A 19093-nucleotide genomic window follows, 5' to 3' on the forward strand; every position below is an offset into this window, starting at 1 on the left:
GAGTCTCAGATGCAAGCATTACAGTTGTGTTGTGGCTCTGTGACCCCCCCCCCCCCCCCCACCCTTGAGAGGTTAGAGTTGTAATTGTAGCTTTCTCTTGGTGAGTAATAAAATCTCTAACTTCACTTTCTCATATGTGTGGCCTTATATTTTATCTCTCTAAAGCCGTTATATTATATATGATAGTTTAGAGAGGTGGTAAAAATACTAAACACCACTGGTCTTTCAGCACTCCACAATACTAAGTAGTGGATATTTGGGACACTAGAGTGAGAATGAAAAGACAATGATAACCCTACAGTGATAAAGAGCCCATTATTAACGCCATTTAAAAATATGGTGCTATTTTTTTTCTTACATAATTTCAAACTATTTTAACACCTTATAAAATTCTCCCTTCTCCAAAAATCCCTTAGAGGCATACAGTTCTCTAAACAAAAGGAAAGGAGGAAGAACACTATCCATCAGCCTTAGGTCCTGATATTCAGACTGCGGGAGTTAGTCCAAATAACTACTGTGATTGGCGCTAAGCCCAGATATTCAATGCTGGGCTGTTTCTGGTGACCAGCATTGGATATCCGGTTTAATTTTGGATGGTGCAAAGTTAACCAGCCAAGCTGATATTCAGTGCTGGCCGGTTACGTTTCAACCTACCAAAGATATTCCTGGTATTCACAAGCTAAATATGGCCACCAAGCTTATCCTGAAAATCGGCGATTAGCTGGTTATATGGGATGATATAATCATCTAACTGCTAGCCGTTAATCACAAATTTTCAGTGGGTCATAGCTGGCCATGTCCTGCTGAAAATTCATGGCTAGCCAGTTATGGGTGCTTTTGAATATTGGGGGGGGGGGGGAGGGGTAGTTATCACACATACCAGCTTGTAATCGAAAGAGAAAAACGCCTATATTGCGACCCAAATCGGGAGATGGGCGTCTTTCTCCCGTGGGCGCCCAAATCGGTATAATCGAAAGCCGATTTTGGGCGTTTCCAACTGCAATCCGTCGCGGAAACGGGTAAAGTTGATGGGGGCGTGTTGGAGGCGTGGTGAAGGTGGAACTGGGGCGTGGTTATTGGCCAAGGAGAGATGGGCATCTTTAGCTGATAATCGAAAAAAAAGGCGTTTTTACTGCAATTTTGGGTCACTTTTTTTAGACCCTTTTTTTTCCACGAACAGGTTCCAAAAAAGTGCCCCAACTGACCAGATGACCACTGGAGGGCATCGGGGATGACCTCCCCGACTCCCCCAGTGGTCACTAACCCCCTCCCCACCAAAAAGAAAACACTTTACAAACTTTTTTCCAGCCTCTATGCCAGCCTCAAATGCCGTACCCACCTCCATGACAGCAGAATGTGTTCTATCCTGTGACAGCCTTTCCCTGGTTCCGATGTGGCTCTCGGGTGAGTGTGACACCTTTTCTGTTATGCGCACTGCAGAGTCACATCAGCAATGCATTGTGGTGGGTGTAGGGTATTGGGCTCCGTGATTCCACTAGCTTGTGGCAAATGCTCACGATGTTGGTAGTTGGTACGCTCTACTCCCATGGTGCTTTTCCCCCTGCTTACTGGGTCAGAGTGTGCCCTGTTTTGTTTCCGGTAGTCGTGTTGACGGGGGCGTGGCCATTTTTGTAAGCCAGTTTTAGATCCCTTTCACGTGTTAGCCACGCTACAGAACTTAGTTTCTTACCTTGAATGTGACTGAAAGAGGGCATTGTACAGCATTCTGCCAGCTCTGACCTACTGCTCATCTCAGTACCAGGGAGACTCGTTGCCAGTGGGGCACAACCTCTGATCTGTGAGTAAGCATGCTTATTCCAATAAAGGACGTTTTCGGAGAGATTAGTCTTCAGGTGTCAACTGGTGTGCCAATGTTATATAGCAGCAACAAGTCCTAGAGGCCTGCATGTATGCAGGTCCCTGGAGCACTTTTAGTGGGTACCGCAGTGCACTTCAGCCAGGCGGACCCAGGCCCATCCCCCCCTACCTGTAACACTTGTGCTGGTAAATGGGAGGTCTGCAAAACCCACTGTACCCACATGTAGGTGCCCCCTTCACCCCTAAGAGCTATGGTAGTGTTGTACATTTGTGGGTAGTGGGTTTTGGGGGAGGGGGGTTGGGGGCTCAGCACCCATGGTAAGGGAGCTATGCATGTGGGAGCATTGTCTGAAGTCCTGGCATGTCAGGGGGGCGAGTGTACTACGAATTGTGGCCCCTCCCACGATCAAATGGCTTGGATTAGGACGTTTTTGAGCTGGGCGTTTTTAGTTTCCATTATCGCTAAAAAAACAAACGCCCAGCTGAAAACGTCCATTTTTTCGAAAATGCGGTCTGTCCCGCCTCTTCACGTACCCGTTTTTGGACATAGACGCCCATGGAGATAGGCGTTCGCGTTCGATTATGCCCCTAATAATGTGTTACATACAGGGTCTCTACTTTGTCTGCTGTAATTATTCTGTATACTCCAGCCCATTCCCTTCATTTCTTAGTCCCGACATCATTAAAACTCGCACACTATGAAACTACCAGATCTTGAGCATTCTTTTATTTGGCACCGAGACTATGGAATGACCTCCGCCCTGACATTAGAGACAAACTCTTTTTGCAAAAATTTAAATCCTCGCTAAAATGCATTTCTAGCAAGCATTTATCTGTTAATTAGCTGTTGTGGTGCACAGCCTGCTCAGTTTTCTAGAGAAGCAGACTACTCCTAGGGTCCTAGTTGATTTATTCTGTTTATATAAATTGTGTATGCTGTTGCATGTATGTGGTCTTTCCTGTCTTAATTGGAGTCATAGTAGATGATGATGACAGCAGAAAAAGACCTGCACGGTCCATCCAGTCTGCCCAACAAGATAAACTCATATGTGCTACTTTTTGTGTATACCCTACCTTGATTTGTACCTGTCTTCTTCAGGGCACAGACCGTATAAGTCTGCCCAGCACTATCCCCCACCTCCCAACCACCAGCCCCGCCTCCCACCACCGGCTCTGGCACAGACAGTATAAGTCTGCCCAGCACTATCCCCGCCTCCCAACCACCAGCCCCACCTCCCACCACCGGCTCTGCCACCCAATCTCGGCTAAGCTCCGTAAGAGGCGGTCTGCTCAAAAAGTTTGGGTTAGTACCAAATACTTGAGACTCCGATTACCCTCCTTCAAGTTTGCTCCCCGATACATTGGACCCTTTTCAGTACCATTTCGGGTGGGGGCCGTCACTTATCTCCAGTTACCAGGTAATCTCAAGGTCCACAACGCTTTCCACGTGTCCCTGCTATAGCCATTCTTGACCTCGAAATGGCACCCGGAGCCAAAGAAAGATCATCGTTCCTGACTCCGAGATGAATCCTGAATTTAAGGTAGATGAGGTTCTGGACGCCAAACATCAAAGGGGACGGCTGTTCTATTTGCTATCCTGGAAGCACTTTGGTCCCGAGGATAATTCCTGGGAGCCCGCTGCCAACGTCCATGCACCTAAATTGATCCAGGAGTTCCATACCCGCTACCCCTCCAAACCCGGACCTAGGCAGAGGGGGGTCCTTAAGGAGGGGGGCACTGTCATGTCCTCCACCTCAACACAAGCGGTGTCCTCGAGCTACGCAGGGTCCCGTCGACATACACACTTGACTGGCACAGCCCTGAGCCATGTGTGTGTAGTTCTTCTCTGGCTGCAGGCTCCTTGATTGCTTTACTTCCACGCACCTGGCTCTGCTCTTTCTCTCTCTGCCTGGCTTCCCTTGCTTCTCTCCCATTGGTCTTCTGGTTTCTCCTTCCCATGCATTTCTCCAGTGGCTGTGCCCCTTCTCCCTGCTGATGTCAGATGCCTGCACTTTATCAGCTGAGCTCTCCCTAGACTCCTTGCTTCGGCTTCTACTTCTACTTTGGTAGGTGTTACTTGCTCAGTAGTGTGCTTCTCCTCTACTTTGTTCTTCGTTGCTGACTTAGCCTGTACCTGGATTACTCTCGTGTTTGCTGCATGCCTACTGACTCTGCCTGTACCTGGATTACTCTCGTGTTTGCTGCATGCCTACTGACTCTGCCTGTACCTGGATTACTCTCATGTTTGCTGCCTGCCTACTGACTGCCTGTACCTGGATTACTCTTTTGTCTGCTGCCTGCCAACTGGCCTTGCCTGTACCTGGATTATTGTTGTGTTTGCTGCATGCCTACTGACTGCCTGTACCTGGATCACTCTCTTAGCTGCTGCCTGCCTACTGACTCTGCCTGTACCTGGATTACTCTTGTGTCTGCTGCCTGCCTCCTGATCTTGTCTGTACCTGGATTACTCTCGTGTCTGCTGCCTGCCTACTAACTCTGCCTGTACCTGGATTACTCTCGTGTTTGCTGCCTGCCTACTAACTCTGCCTGTACCTGGATCACTCTCTTGGCTGCTGCCTGCCTACTGACTCTGCTTGTAACTGGATCACTCTCTTGCCTGCTGCCTGCCTGGCCGTCACGTTCATCACCCTGCTTCCTGCTCCATCTCGTAAGCACTGCAGGTTGCCCGCACCTAGGGGCTCAACCTGTAGGGAACGGCGGTCAGCGCAGGTGAAACCCAGGGTTGTCTGGTCGCCAAGCAGAACCTGGTCCGAGTACCGGGCTCGGCAGCACTCTACTTGGTACAAGAACTCACAGGACTGACAAATGGTCAGTATTTCCAATGGAGAAGGGTAGATAGCGGGGTTCCCCAGGGGTCTGTGCTGGGACCGCTGCTTTTAATATATTTATAAATGACCTAGAGATGGGAGTAACTAGTGAGGTAATAAATTTGCTGATGAAACAAAGTTATTCAAAGTCGTTACATCACGGGAGGATTGTGAAAATTACAAGAGGACCTTACGAGACTGGGAGACTAAACGGAAGATGACGTTTAATGTGAGCAAGTGCAAAGTGATGCATGTGGGAAAGAGGGACCCGAATTATAGCTACGTCATGCAAGGTTCCACATTAGGAGTCATAGACCAAGAAAGGGATATAGGTGTCGTCGTTGATGATACGTTGAAACCCCCTGATCAGTGTGCGGCAGCGGCTAAGAAAGCAAATAGAATGTAAAGTGTTATTAGAAAAGGAATGGAAAACAAAAATGAGGACTGCACCTCGAATATTGTGTTCAATTCTGGTTGCCGCATCTCAAAAAAGATATAGTAGAATTTGAAAAGGTACAGAGAAGGGTGACAAAAATGATAAAGGAAATGGGAAGACTTCCCTATGAGGAAAGGCTGAAGCGGCTAGGGCTCTTCAGCTTGGAGAAAAGATGACTGAGGGGAGATAGGATAGAGGTCTATAAAATAATGAGTGTAGAGGAACGGGTAGATGTGAATCGCTTGTTTACTATTTTCAAAAATACTACGACTAGGGGGCACGTAATGAAGCTACAAAGTAGTAAATTTAAAATGAATCGGAGAAAACTTCTTTTCTCAATGTGTAATTAAACTCTGGAATTCGTTGCCAGAGAATGTAGTAAAAGCAGTTAGCTTAGCAGGGTTTTAAAAAGGTTTGGATGGCTTCTTAAAGGAAAAGTCCATAAATCATTATTAAAATGGACTTGGGGAAAATCCACTGCTTATTTCCAGGATAAGTAGCATAAAAAGTATTGTACTTTCTTTGGATCTTGACAGGTACTTGTGACCTGGATTGGCCACTGTTCTTATTTTATTTGGAATTGTTATTGTACACTGCTTTGATCGTTTATTAGTTATTATTACTATAATATATTACTATAATTTATTCTTCCAATTTCTTACTCAGGAACTTTCATGTATTACCATAATTTATTCTTCCTTAACATATCTATACCATGATCTGTTCATGTATGTTACCATGTATGTATAAAACTTAACACATTACCATTTGTAATTCTATTACCCGGAAATGGCAACCGCCATTACGGCAAATGTAAGCCACATTGAGCCTGCAAATTGTTGGGAAAATGTGGGATACAAATGCTACAAATAAATAAAATAAATAAATAAAGCGGTATATCAAATTTTAAAATAAACATAAACAAACATTGCCCCTATTTCTATCTCTCCTCCCCTCCCCTGCACCATTCAGTACTGTCCTGTCTCTCTCTCTCCCCCATGCAGTATTGCCTCTGTCTTTCTCTTGCTCTTCTCATGCAGTATTGCCTCTGTCTCTCTCTCCCATTACCATCCAGCATCTCCACTCTCCTCCCCCTCCACACCATCCAATATCTCCTCTCTGTCTTTCCTCCCTTTCCTCGCCATCCAGCATTGCTTATCTATCCATCTGTCTTTCTCCCCTTGGCATGCCTATCTATCCATTTGTCTGCCTTTTCCCCTTGATATGCAGCACTGCCCCCCCCCCTCTCTCTCTCTCTCTTTCACCCATTCAGCATTGCTCCTCTCTAGCTCTGTCTCCCTCAATCAGTATTCCCCTCTTTGCTGTTCCTCATTGTATTCATCTCATTGCCTATCTCTGCCCCCTCCCATCATGTATTGCCCTATCTCTGTCTCACCCAATCTGGCATTTGCCCTGTTCTCTCTCTCCCCCCCTCTCTCCCCCTTCATCCAGTCTTGTCCCATTTCTCTCTTCCCCTCTTTAACCATAATCTAGCATTGCCTTCCTCTATGGACACAAGATGTGCAACTATGGGAACGGCAGTTTAAATTTTTATTGCGGTTATACAGGGCGTCGACATGGGCATTTAAGGCAAAACTTAGGGCCTCAGATGATTGTGCCAAATGTGGCAGGCCCAGAGCGAAGCTGGTTCACATGTTCTGGCATTGCCCTATAATCGCTGATTTCTGGCTTCGGGTGTTTGCCCAGGTGTCGTCCATGTGGGCACGCAAGATCGTCCCGGCACCGTTATTGTTGTTGGATAGTTTTCAAATAACAAAGCCCCTAGCACCAGGCCTGACTTGATTTTTGAAACGAACTGTCCTGATGGGAAAGAAAACAATCCTCCTCAGCAGGTTAGATTTGGCACTGGTTCCCCCATCGCTCAGGAGAGCACAGATGATAACATTGTTGACAATGGAATGAATGGGAATAAAAAAACTTAACTTCAGAAAAAAGAATTCGCTTCCAGAGGGTTTGGGAACGGTTTTGGGCCACACTGACTCCGGTGGCGCGAAGCCATATCCTGAACCAGTAAACCCAGGTCCTTCAGGTCATTGCTGTTTGTATATGGGAGGGAGAGGAAAGAAGGAAGGAGGTAGGGGAGGGAGGGAGGTATAAGGTACTACTCCTACTTATCATTTCTATAGCGCTACCGGACGTACGCAGCGCTTCACACTTGAACATGGAGAGACAGTCCCTGCTCGATAGAGCTTACAATCTAATTATGACAGACAGACAGGACAAGTAAGGGATAAGGGTTAGGACAGACAAGACATATCAGGGATAGGGGACAGTTGAAGGGTTAGGTTTAGGAGTTAAAAGCAGCATTGAAGAGGTGGGTTTTTAGCTTAGATTTGAAGATGGCCAGAGATGAGGCTTGGCGTACCGGCTCAGGAAGTTTATTCCAGGCATATGGTGCAGCAAGATGGAAGGAACAGTCTGGAGTTAGCGGTGGAGGAGAAGGGTGCAGGTAAGAGAGATTTGCCCAGTGAGTGGAGTTCCTGGGGAGGAGTGTAGGGAGAGATGAGAGTGGAGAGGTACTGAGGAGCTGCAGAGTGAATGCATTTATAAATCAGTAAGAGGAGCTTGAACTGAATGCGGAAATGGATAGGGAGCCAATGAAGTGATTTGAGGAGAGGGCTAATATGAGTATAATGACACTGGCGGAATATTAGTCGTGCAGCAGAATTTTGAACAGATTGAAGAGGAGAGAGATGGCTCAGTGGGAGACCTGTGAGAAGCAAGTTGCAGTAGTCTAAGCGGGAGGTGATAAGCGTGTGGATGAGGGTTCTGGTTGCATACTCAGAGAGGAAAGGGCGAATTTTGGTGATGTGAACAGCACAGGTACAAATCAAAGTAGGGTATACAGAAAAAGTAGCACATATGAATTGTCTTGTTGGGCAGACTGGATGGACCGTACAGGTCTTTTTCTGCCGTCATCTACTATGTTACTATGTAATTCTCTCTATATCGTTTCTGTATCAAGAAATTCTTGATTTAATTTGTGAGTCTAATAAAAATAAAAATTAAAAAAAATAAAGACTTGCTGCATGTATGGAACTTGGCATAACGAGGAGTATAAAGGTAAAATTATGTATAATCATACCTGATAATTTTCTTTCCATTAATCATAGCTGATCAATCCATAGACTGGTGGGTTGTGTCCATCTACCAGCAGGTGGAGATAGAGAGCAAACTTTTGCCTCCCTATACGTGGTCATGTGCTGCCGGAAACTCCTCAGTATGTCGATATCAAAGCTCCATCCGCAGGGCTCAGCACTTAGAGAATTACACCCACGAAGGGACACTCTGCCCAGCTCACCACCGCCGAAACGGGGGAGGGGAATTAACCCAGCACATCCCCACACAAGTGGGGGAGGGGAATCCGTCCAGCTCATCCCCGCGGAGCGGGGGAGGGACACCACCCCGCCGATGCGGGGGGATCTGGCTTATCCTGCAACCGCAACCGCGGGAGGAGCTGACTGACCCTAACACCGCCGAAGCGGGAGGGGTACAAAGCTGCCCTACAGCCGCACGAAGCGGGAGGGAGTGCCGGCAGAATTTTAAGTCTCAATCCAGCCCCGTAAAACGGAGGGGAGAGGAATGCAGCAGCTCACTGTAACACAAACTCGTCTTAACTCTTGAAGAATCCAAGTGAAAAAACTTGAACACGAAGTCTTTCTGAAGTAACTGAAGACTAAACTTGAACCTGAAATGCAACCAGAATAAAAACAGTACAGATATCTGGGAGGGGCTATGGATTGATCAGCTATGATTAATGGAAAGAAAATTATCAGGTATGATTATAAATAATTTTACCTTCCATATCATCAAGCTGATCAATCCATAGACTGGTGGGATGTACCGAAGCAGTACTCACCCAGGGCGGGACATTGAAATCCCTGACCTCAACACTGAAGCTCCAAACCGGGCCTCCGCCCGTGCAGCCACAGTCAAACGGTAATGCTTGGAGAATGTATGAGCCGAAGCCCAAGTTGCCGCCTTGCATATCTCTTCCAAGGAGACGGACCCGGCCTCTGCCATCGAGGCCGCCTGAGCTCTCGTGGAGTGAGCCTTCAGCTGGATAGGCGGCACCTTCCCCGCGGCCACATAAGCCGCTGCAATGGCTTCCTTGACCCATCTTGCCACTGTAGGCTTAGCAGCCTGCAGACCCCTACGAGGACCTGCAAACAGGACAAACAGATGATCCGATTTCCGGAAATCATTGGTCACTTCCAAGTATCTGATGATGACTCGTCTCACATCCAGATATTTAAGAGCAGAGTACTCCTCTGGGTAGTCCTCCCTACGAAAGGAAGGGAGACAGAGCTGCTGATTCACATGGAAGCGAGAAACAATCTTGGGCAGAAAGGAAGGCACTGTGCGAATAGTCACTCCTGCCTCAGTGAACTGTAGAAAAGGCTCTCGACATGAGAGCGCCTGGAGCTCGGAAACTCTTCTGGCTGAAGTGATAGCCACCAAAAAGACTGCTTTCAACGTCAGGTCTTTCAGAGATGCCCTTGACAAGGGTTCAAACGGCGGCTTCTGCAATGCTCTTAGCACCAGGTTGAGATTCCACGCAGGCACCACTGAGTGCAGAGGAGGGCGCAGGTGATTAACTCCCTTGAGAAAGCGCACCACATCTGGCTGCGAAGCCAGGGAAGCACCCTTCAGGCGGCCCCTGAAGCAAGCCAGAGCCGCTACCTGGACCTTAAGGGAACTGAGCGACAGGCCTTTGTCCAGACCTTCTTGCAGGAACGCCAACACTGAAGAAATTGGAGCAGTGAAAGGAGAAAGAGAGCCTGCTTCACACCACGCTGCAAAGATACGCCAAACCCTGGCGTAAGCAGTAGAAGTAGAGCGTTTCCTCGCTCTCAGCATAGTGGCGATGACCTTGTCTGAGAAGCCCTTCTTCCTCAGACGCTGCCGCTCAATAGCCAGGCCGTAAGACCAAAGAGGGAGGGATCCTCCATCACCACGGGACCCTGATGTAACAGGCCCTGCTCCACTGGCAGCCGCAGAGGATCGTCGACTGAGAGCCTGATCAAGTCCGCATACCAGGGACGTCTGGGCCAATCCGGACCCACCAGGATTATCCTGCCGGGGTGCTTTGCCACCCGGTCTAGCACCCTGCCCAACATGGGCCAGGGCGGGAACACATAGAGAAGCTCTTGTGTCGGCCATTGTTGGAGAAGAGCATCTACTCCCAGGGATCGAGGGTCCCGTCCTCTGCTGAAGAAGCGCGGCACTTGGCAATTGGCCGATGACGCCATCAGATCTAGGCTCGGCTGGCCCCAGCGCTTCGTGATGTCCAAGAACGCCTGAGCAGATAGCTGCCACTCTCCGGGCTCCAAGGTATGGCGACTGAGAAAGTCCGCCTGGACATTCATGACTCCGGCAATGTGGGCCGCTGACAGCTGTTCCAGGTTCGCTTCCGCCCACTGGCATAGACTCATAGCCTCCTTGGCTAGAGAGGCGCTCTTGGTACCTCCCTGACGGTTGACATAGGCCACAGCCGTGGCATTGTCCGACAGGACCCGTACAGGCTTCAACACCAGTACCGGGATGAACTCCAAAAGCGCCAACCGAATGGCTCTGAGTTCCAGGAGGTTGATAGACCACTTTGCCTCTGCAGGAGACCAAAGCCCCTGCGCTGTCCTTCCCAAACAGTGGGCTCCCCAGCCCGCCAAAGAGGCGTCCGTCGTGACGACAATCCACTCTGGGGTCACCAGAGGCATTCCCGCAGACAACTTGTCTGTCTGCATCCACCAGCTCAGCGCCTTGCGCACTGCTGGATCCAAGGGAAGGCGCACAGCATAATCCTCCGACATCGGAGTCCAGCGCTGCAGCAGAGAGAGTTGAAGTGGTCTCATATGAGCCCTGGCCCAGGGCACTACTTCCATCGTGGCCGTCATAGAGCCCAACAGCTGCACATAGTCCCAAGCCCGAAGAGGAGAGGTTACTAGGAACTGGTCCACCTGAGCCTGAAGTTTGACAATCCGATTGTCTGGCAGGAACACTCTGCCCACTTGGGTGTCGAATCGAACTCCCAGATACTCCAGGGACTGAGTCGGGCGCAGCTGGCTCTTCTCCCAGTTGATGATCCATCCCAGGGAGCTCAAAAGAGCAACTACCCGGTCCACAGCTTTGCCGCACTCTGCATAAGAGGGGGCTCGGATCAACCAGTCGTCCAGATAAGGATGGACTTGTACTCCTTCCTTCGCAGGAAGGCCGCTATGACCACCATTACTTTGGAAAAGGTCCGCGGAGCAGTAGCCAACCCGAACGGGAGGGCTCTGAACTGGAAGTGTCGGCCCAGGACTGCAAAACGCAGAAAGCGTTGATGAGGAGGCCAGATGGGAATATGCAAGTATGCTTCCTTGATGTCCAAGGATGCCAGGTACTCCCCTGCCTTCACTGCCGCTATAACAGAGCGGAGAGTCTCCATGCGAAAGTGCCGCACTTTCAAGGCCCGATTGACCCCTTTGAGGTCGAGGATAGGCCGGACAGAACCTCCTTTCTTTGGTACCACAAAGTAAATGGAGTAACGCCCCTTGCCAAGCTGACTTTCTGGCACCGGAACGACCGCCCCCAGGCGGATCAGATTGTCCAAAGTCTGCTGCACTGCCACAGCTTTGACCGGAGACTTGCAGGGAGAGAGTACAAACCCGTCTCTTAAGGGTCGGCAGAACTCTAGCTTGTAGCCGTCTCTGATGATTTCCAGCACCCAAGCGTCTGAAGTGATTGTGGTCCACTCGCCCAGAAACGAGGACAGCCGTCCTCCAATCTGCACTGGGGCGTGGACCAAGACCCCGTCATTGGGTACGAGACCCTGGGGGAGGACCGGAGGGAGCACCTCCGGGACGGCGGTCTCTGCGAAAGGAATGCTGCTTGGGGGAGAAATTCCTCTTAAAGGAAGAGGGGGCAGAAGCACCCGACCTGCCCGGGCGGTACCGACGGGCTTCCTGAAACCGTCCTCTGGAGGTACCGGGTCGAGCACTAGCCCGAGCCCTGACCTCCGGTAACTTCTTGCCCTTAGACGTGCCGAGATCGGTCACGATTTTGTCCAGCTCGACCCCAAAGAGCAGCTTGCCTTTAAAAGGCAATCTAGCCAGGCGGGATTTAGAGGCGTGGTCAGCAGACCAATGTTTCAGCCAAAGCCACCGCCGCGCAGAGACTGTCTGAGCCATGCCTTTAGCTGAGGCTCTCAAGACATCATACAGCAAGTCTGCCAAATAGCCCGATTCCAGGGCTGGCCAATCAGCCCTCAAGGAATGGTCCGAGGGGGAAGCCCGCTGCACCATAGTCAGGCACGCCCTGGCCACATAGGAGCCGCAAACTGAGGCCTGCAAACTTAAAGCAGCCGCCTCAAAGGACGACCTTAAGGCCGCCTCCAATCTCCTGTCTTGGGCGTCCTTTAGGGCCGTGCCACCTTCCACCGGCAATGCCGTTTTCTTAGTCACCGCAGTGATTAAAGAATCCACGGTAGGCCACAGATAGGCCTCACGTTCACTCACAGCCACAGGATAGAGGCGGGACATAGCCCTAGCCACTTTAAGGCTCGCTTCTGGGACATCCCATTGAGCCGAAATTAAGGTGTGCATGGCATCATGCACGTGGAAGGTTCTAGGCGGGCGCTTCGTCCCCAGCATAATGGCAGAGCCAACAGGGGCTGAGGGAGAGACGTCCTCCGGAGAGGAAATCTTCAAAGTGTCCATGGCCTGTAACAACAGGTTGGGCAAATCCTCTGGGCTAAAAAGCCGCGCTGCAGAGGGGTCATCCGCTCCATCCGAGCGGGGATCCGTCTCCTCCAAGGAATCCGCAAAGGACCGTTGGGAGACCTCAGACACGCTGCCCTCATCTACATCGGAGGAGACAAAGTCCTCCAAGGCCTGGAAATCAACCCGGGGGCGTTTACCTCTGGGAACCTCAACCTCTTTACCAGAAGAGGGAGCAGGGGCAGCGTTGTGCATGAGGAAGGCCTGATGCAGCAGCAAAACAAACTCGGGGGAGAAACCCCCCAGACTGTGCACTTCCGCAGCGTGGGCAACAGCCCTAGGCGCGCTCTCAACCGGCGCTCGCAACAGCGGGGGAGAGACATGCTGCGCATCCAAAATGGCGTCCGGCGCGAAACTCCGCGAAAGAGCCGCGCAGGAAGAACGGCTCTTAACTTTAGCCGCTTCTGTGCCGTCGCCCAAATTAAGGGCGTTCATGGCATTAATGTCTCCAACCTCAAGGGCGGCCCAAGAAGAAGCCGTCCGAGCCGCGTGGCCGGCCAAGATGGCGGAGGCGAGGAGCGGGGGATGGGCGTTTATGGCGGGAAAAACCGCCACGCCGGAGGAAGGACCGGGACATTCATCGGTCACGAAACTGTCACCCAACAAGGGCGAATCAGGCTTTAAGACCCCCGCATCCCCTCTAGAAGCGCACAAGCGACCCGGGGAGCGACCCTTTGCGCCCTCGCCCTCCGACGCCATGTGCCACGAGGAGAAGAATCGGGGAACCCCCGCCCGCTATAAAAAGGTAAAATTACCTGCTGTCCGCTCCGAGTTGTAACGACCTGGTGTCTCAGTGAGTAGCTGCAATAGACGCTTAAATAAACGTCGAAATAAACGCCTTTAAGGCCGTTCAAAATTTTTTTTTTTTTTTTTTTTTAACGGAGCCAGCGGGAGGGGGGAGAAAAGGAGGGACCTGGCACCACCAGGTTTGCACTTGCTCAAAAGAGCCCTCAACCCCAGGCACTCAACAAAACCTAAAAATTAGGCTTGGAGGCCTAGCCAGAGCTGCTGCTGTGTGTGACCACCACCTGCTGAGATAGAGAACATACTGAGGAGTTTCCGGCAGCACATGACCACATATAGGGAGGCAAAAGTTTGCTCTCTATCTCCACCTGCTGGTAGATGGACACAACCCACCAGTCTATGGATTGATCAGCTTGATGATATGGAATGAGAGCTTATATAAAAAATGTTATTACAAAGGAAATACAAAACACTGCATGATCCTTTGATATCTGTCTTAAACTTAACCTCAGATAAGACACATTTTCTGCATTCCCTCTCCTCATTTCTGACTAATTCTTACCTCTGTGCGATGGTTGTGTGCAATTCTGTTGAGTTTCTGTTGTCTGTTTTTTATTCCACTGCATTTTAAAAACTGTTTTATTTGATATTTAATCCACATTTTCTGCATTCCTTATCCTCAGGAGGGCACAGACCATATAAGTCTGCCCAGCACTATCCCCGCCTCCCAACCACCAGCCCCGTCTCCCAACCACCGGCTCTGGCACAGACCGTATAAGTCTGCCCAGCACTATCCCCGCCTCCCACCACCGGCTCTGGCACAGACCGTATAAGTCTGCCCAGCACTATCCCTGCCTCCCACCACCGGCTTTGGCACAGACCGTATAAGTCTACCCAGCACTATCCCTGCCTCCCAACCACCAGTCCCGCCTCCCACCAACGGCTCTGGCACAGACATCATATTACTCAAATTTATAACAGGTAATATATAATCTATCTGATCTCCAGCCCAAAATTGAGAGACAGAATGAGGTACAATTCTAAGAAATATATATTTCACTAACATAGGTTAAGCAAATAGAAAAGAAACTTGGACCATTAACATAATTACGGAGTAGACAAAGATATTACTACTGGCTGTGTAATTGGGGTAACAACACTCTTCGAATCTACAAAAGAAATTTAAGAGTGTAGGATCATAGAAAACATATTTTACCGAGTTTACTTTCACTACACATTTACAGGGGAAATTCAGCCAAAATAGACCACCCATTTGTAAAACCCGAGGGCGAAGTTTAAGAAAACGTTGTCGTCACTTTTGGGTTACTCTACCAATATCTGGCATCACTCTTCTCTTATCCTATATAATAATTCTCACCTCCAAACGTTCGAATGTGCCTGGGACCGTGCCTCCCTCGGAGGTGGTCTGCTAGGCAGGCACGCACTGACGTCAGTGACAGCTGATACCAAAGCAAGGGGAGGAGTAGGGAAACACGCTCCGCCGAAAAAATTGCTTTAGTATTCAGTCTTGGTCAGGTTGTAATACAAAAGTTACTATTAAAGTTGCTGGTTTAATACCCAACTCGTCCTCAAGCAGTTGTGTAAGGTTTAAAGCATCAAAAGAAACATCAGCTCCTTCAGCTATAGGTTGATTCGTATCTTTCTTTTTATATATAGACAAATAATATATCTTGGAGACTGGAGGATAGGCTTGCTCCGGAATCTTCGGTATCTCTAATATTTCCAGTATTAGTTTCAATATTTTTTTCCATTGCTATTATTTTTGTTTCCAGCATAGAGATTTTTTCTGAGGAAATCTTAGTATGCTGAATCGCAGATATCAGTTTTTGAGAAAATGAAATTTCCAATCCTAAAAGTGTTTCCCAAATAGTATCTAGGGTGATAGTTAATGGTTTTGAAGGCAAAAAAAGACTTACTGAAAGAAGCAAATTCAGGCAATGTTCCATCGGACGAGTGTTTCTCCACTGCAACTCTAGAGCCTAGCAAAACGCTGGCTTTGTCCTGCACCTCTGCTTACTGAGTTGAATAGGCTCCCCCTTCCCCAGAATGTTGCCCAGTTCCTAACAAATCTAATACCCTCCTCCCTGCAACATCATCTCATCCACGCATTGAGACTTCCGAGCTCTGCGCGTCTCTTTGGCCCTGCGCATGGAACGGGTTATTATTCTATACATATGGAGTCTCATAGTGATTTTTCATTGCTTCACGTATGAGCCCAAGAGCTTGTCTTGTAGGGTGACCCTAACATTGGGCTGGGTCCAAGACTGCTCTCTGGCCACAGGGAATGGTGGGTCAAGGACCCAGATGTGGGGAGGAAGGGGGGAACAGGGTGAGGATTATTCTCGTGAGCACAGGTTTTTAAAAGTAGGCTTTCCCGCCCAAAGTCTGGCCTGGGAATGGGACAGGATGGGGAGGCTTAGCGGACTGGACCTAGATAGGTATAGTTAAGCATTCTGCCTCCAGGAAGCAGGGCCTTTCCTGCTCCTCGGAGGTGGCTTTTACTGGCAGTCGAATGGTGATTTGGTGCACAATTGAAATATCTGGTTCAAGGCTTTGGTGATGCGTTGGGTGAAACTCCCTACAGGGCCTTCAGCGGATGATTTCAGTGAGGCGCTGTCGCAGCTCGCCGGGGACTCCCTTGATGATGATGTCAACCTGGAGCAGTTGAGGCCTGGAACTGCTCCGCTGCCTCGGCCTTAGAGGCACCAGACCTTCAGGTAGGAAAGAAGTCGGGAAGGTGGGTGGTAAGCACAAGGGGAGGCAAAAAGCAGCACGGCCTATAGCAGCAGATACTGCAGGGGGCCATCAACAGTGATGGAAGGGTGGGGCTTGGTAGGCAGCATGGCGGGTCCCTCCGGTCAGACAGGCCCAGTGGGGCAGGGTGGATTCATGCCCAGCAATGAGAACTGTTCTGCGGTCTGGGGCAGGGAGTGTAGGCGGGATTCTATCACAGGTTCCCCAGGAGACTTGATCCTGCTTGGGGAGCTAGGTGGCCCTGGTGAGGTGCTCCAGATGCCCCTTGGACTTCAGGGTGGGCGTTTGGCCTTGGCAGCTGGCTGGGAACCATTTGGATGTGGGGCTACAGCAGGGCGTTGGGGGCAGATGGGGATGGGAATGCAACAAGGAGCAGATGCCACTCCAGGCGTGGACTGGATACAAGGTTTACATGCTCTGTCTGGGGTGGGCAATCAGGGCAGGGCAGACCCGCAACAGGTGCCGGGGGCTGTTGGGGGCACCAGGTGCCCCTCACAGATTTGTTTTCCCCTTTGGACAGGATCCCACATGGCCCTTGGGGCTGGAATGGTACGATTTAGCTTGGCAAGAGGTGGGGGGATAGCTTGGGGGTGATGCGGGACAAGGATGCATGGCACCTGGACCATAGCCCGATACTCAGATGGGTTGCTGCTGGCTCTTCTTCTCCTCAGGGACTGCATGTGGCGGAGGGGTTGAGAGAGGCAGCAGCGAGCAGAGGTTGCCCAGGATATCGGTTCTCACTAACCCCCCCCCCCCCCCAGGGCCTGTACAAGCGGCCTGAGGACAGAGGAGGTCTCCGGAAGGGAAGCAGCATTGCTGAAGGCAGGGCAGTAGCTGTGAAAGGTGCTGCTGAGCCAGCAAGAACTGATGCGGCAGGTAGGACTTGCAGCTGGTGGTAATGCTGTTGCTGCTGGTTACAGCGGTTCGGGAGTGGTGAAGAAAAAGTTGAAAGGGCAGGAAGTTTAGGGACTCTTCTTCTTCCTCCTCTACCACCTCTTCATCTTCGGTCTCAGGTGGAGAGTCTTCTACATAACAGGGTGTCCCTGGGACAACGTCTGATGGGGATAGGGGGCGCCTGCATTAGTAGTCCTTTCAGAACTTTGGGAAAAGGTAGCCCATGCCTAGCACAGGAAAATAAAGAAGCAGAAGTGTATAGACATTTTTAAGCTTATGGAGGGTAGGGTCTGGAAGAAGGCAAGAAAAAGGCAAAACAGGAGGGAGTGGACAATAGACTTAAAAGGTTACCTAGGAATGTCTTTAACTGGGTCTGATCCTTTCTAAGACTGGCTGGTGTTGTGGGATAACAACAATCCCAACCAGTACAGCCTTTTATAGGCATATGCTGATATGGTCCTCGCCACGTTTCAGCGCTTTGGAGATTGGGTCTGGCTTAGCTACAAGGAGGCCTTCAAAGATAAACTGGAGGAAAACTTCCACATGTCCTGAGACATCCAGGAAATCAACTTGTGCTTGGCTTACATGGCTCCTAGAACTGCGACGGGTGCCATAGTGGGGTCCAGCAAGGGTGGCTCTCAGTGGGGTGGGGGAGGTCGGCCCTTTCATGGTGCTGCTGCTGCCCTTGGTGTCCTTGGGGAACTGGAAGGAGCGGGTGGTGCAAGCTCGAACATGTGCTGGAGTATAATAAATCCACATGTCCTTTCCTGGGTTGCAAATTTGAGCATGGCTGCTCCCAGTGTAGACAGGGACATTCCGCTAGAAAGTGCCCAAAGCAAGGAGAAGGGTACAGCCTTCGTTGAAAAATTAGGTTTTCGCGATGGCCTCCACCCCATACTTCTTCAGGATATGCTCTCTTGGCTGAGGAAGTATGAGGATAGGGCTGCAACAGAATTGCTGATAAGGGATTTTGAGGAAGGTTTTCTCATCCCTCTTAAGGGTGAGATGAGAGAGTTGGTAGGTGTCGATTCTTCCTCAATTAATCATTTCAAAGGAGTGGTGTGCGAGAAGTTTCAAGATGAAATCAGGAAGGGAAGGATAGCGGGGCCATTCTGGGAAAAAAACTTTTCCAGTACTCATTATCCCTATTGGCAGTGATCCCCAAGAAGCAATCTGGGAAATTCAGGCTGATACACAACCTCTCCTACCCTAATGAGGATTCAGTGAATGGTGGTATCCCCAAGTAGTTGTGCAGTCTGCAACACCTCCTTTGACTGTAACTTGTGCAGTTAGGGAGGCCCTCATAGCAAAAGCCACTACCTATCACTACGAGTCAAATCCTTCTCAGCTTTGGAGCTTAGCACAGGCATTTACAGCATTCAAATGGGCCATTTTGGACTCCTTTATCTCTCTTTTTTTCTAACTCTCTACTCTGTTTACTTATCTATTTAATATTGTATTTGTATAATCACTGGATTGGCGACAGCCTTTTCAGACTACTGCAAGCCACTTTGAGCCTGCATCTTGTGGGAAAAGGTGGGGTATAAATACGATCAAATAAAATAAAATAAATAAAAGTCAATATCGAGTCACTACTGCCTATTCACTGACCTCCTTTCCATGTCTGGGTTTTCACTTTGATGGCGGCTATTGTTTTGATAAATGCCTACCAATGGGTTATTCGGTCTCCTGTTCATTTTTTTTTTTGAGGTCTTCAACACCTTCCTCCAGTGGGTCACGGCCCGTCAGGCCAGTACGGACTTGGATGATTTTCTCTTCGTGGGCCTGCCGGATAGTAGTGTATGCAGCGATCTCACAGT

The sequence above is a fragment of the Microcaecilia unicolor genome, chromosome 9 (genome assembly GCF_901765095.1).
Source record: "Microcaecilia unicolor chromosome 9, aMicUni1.1, whole genome shotgun sequence".
Lineage (NCBI taxonomy): Eukaryota > Metazoa > Chordata > Amphibia > Gymnophiona > Siphonopidae > Microcaecilia > Microcaecilia unicolor.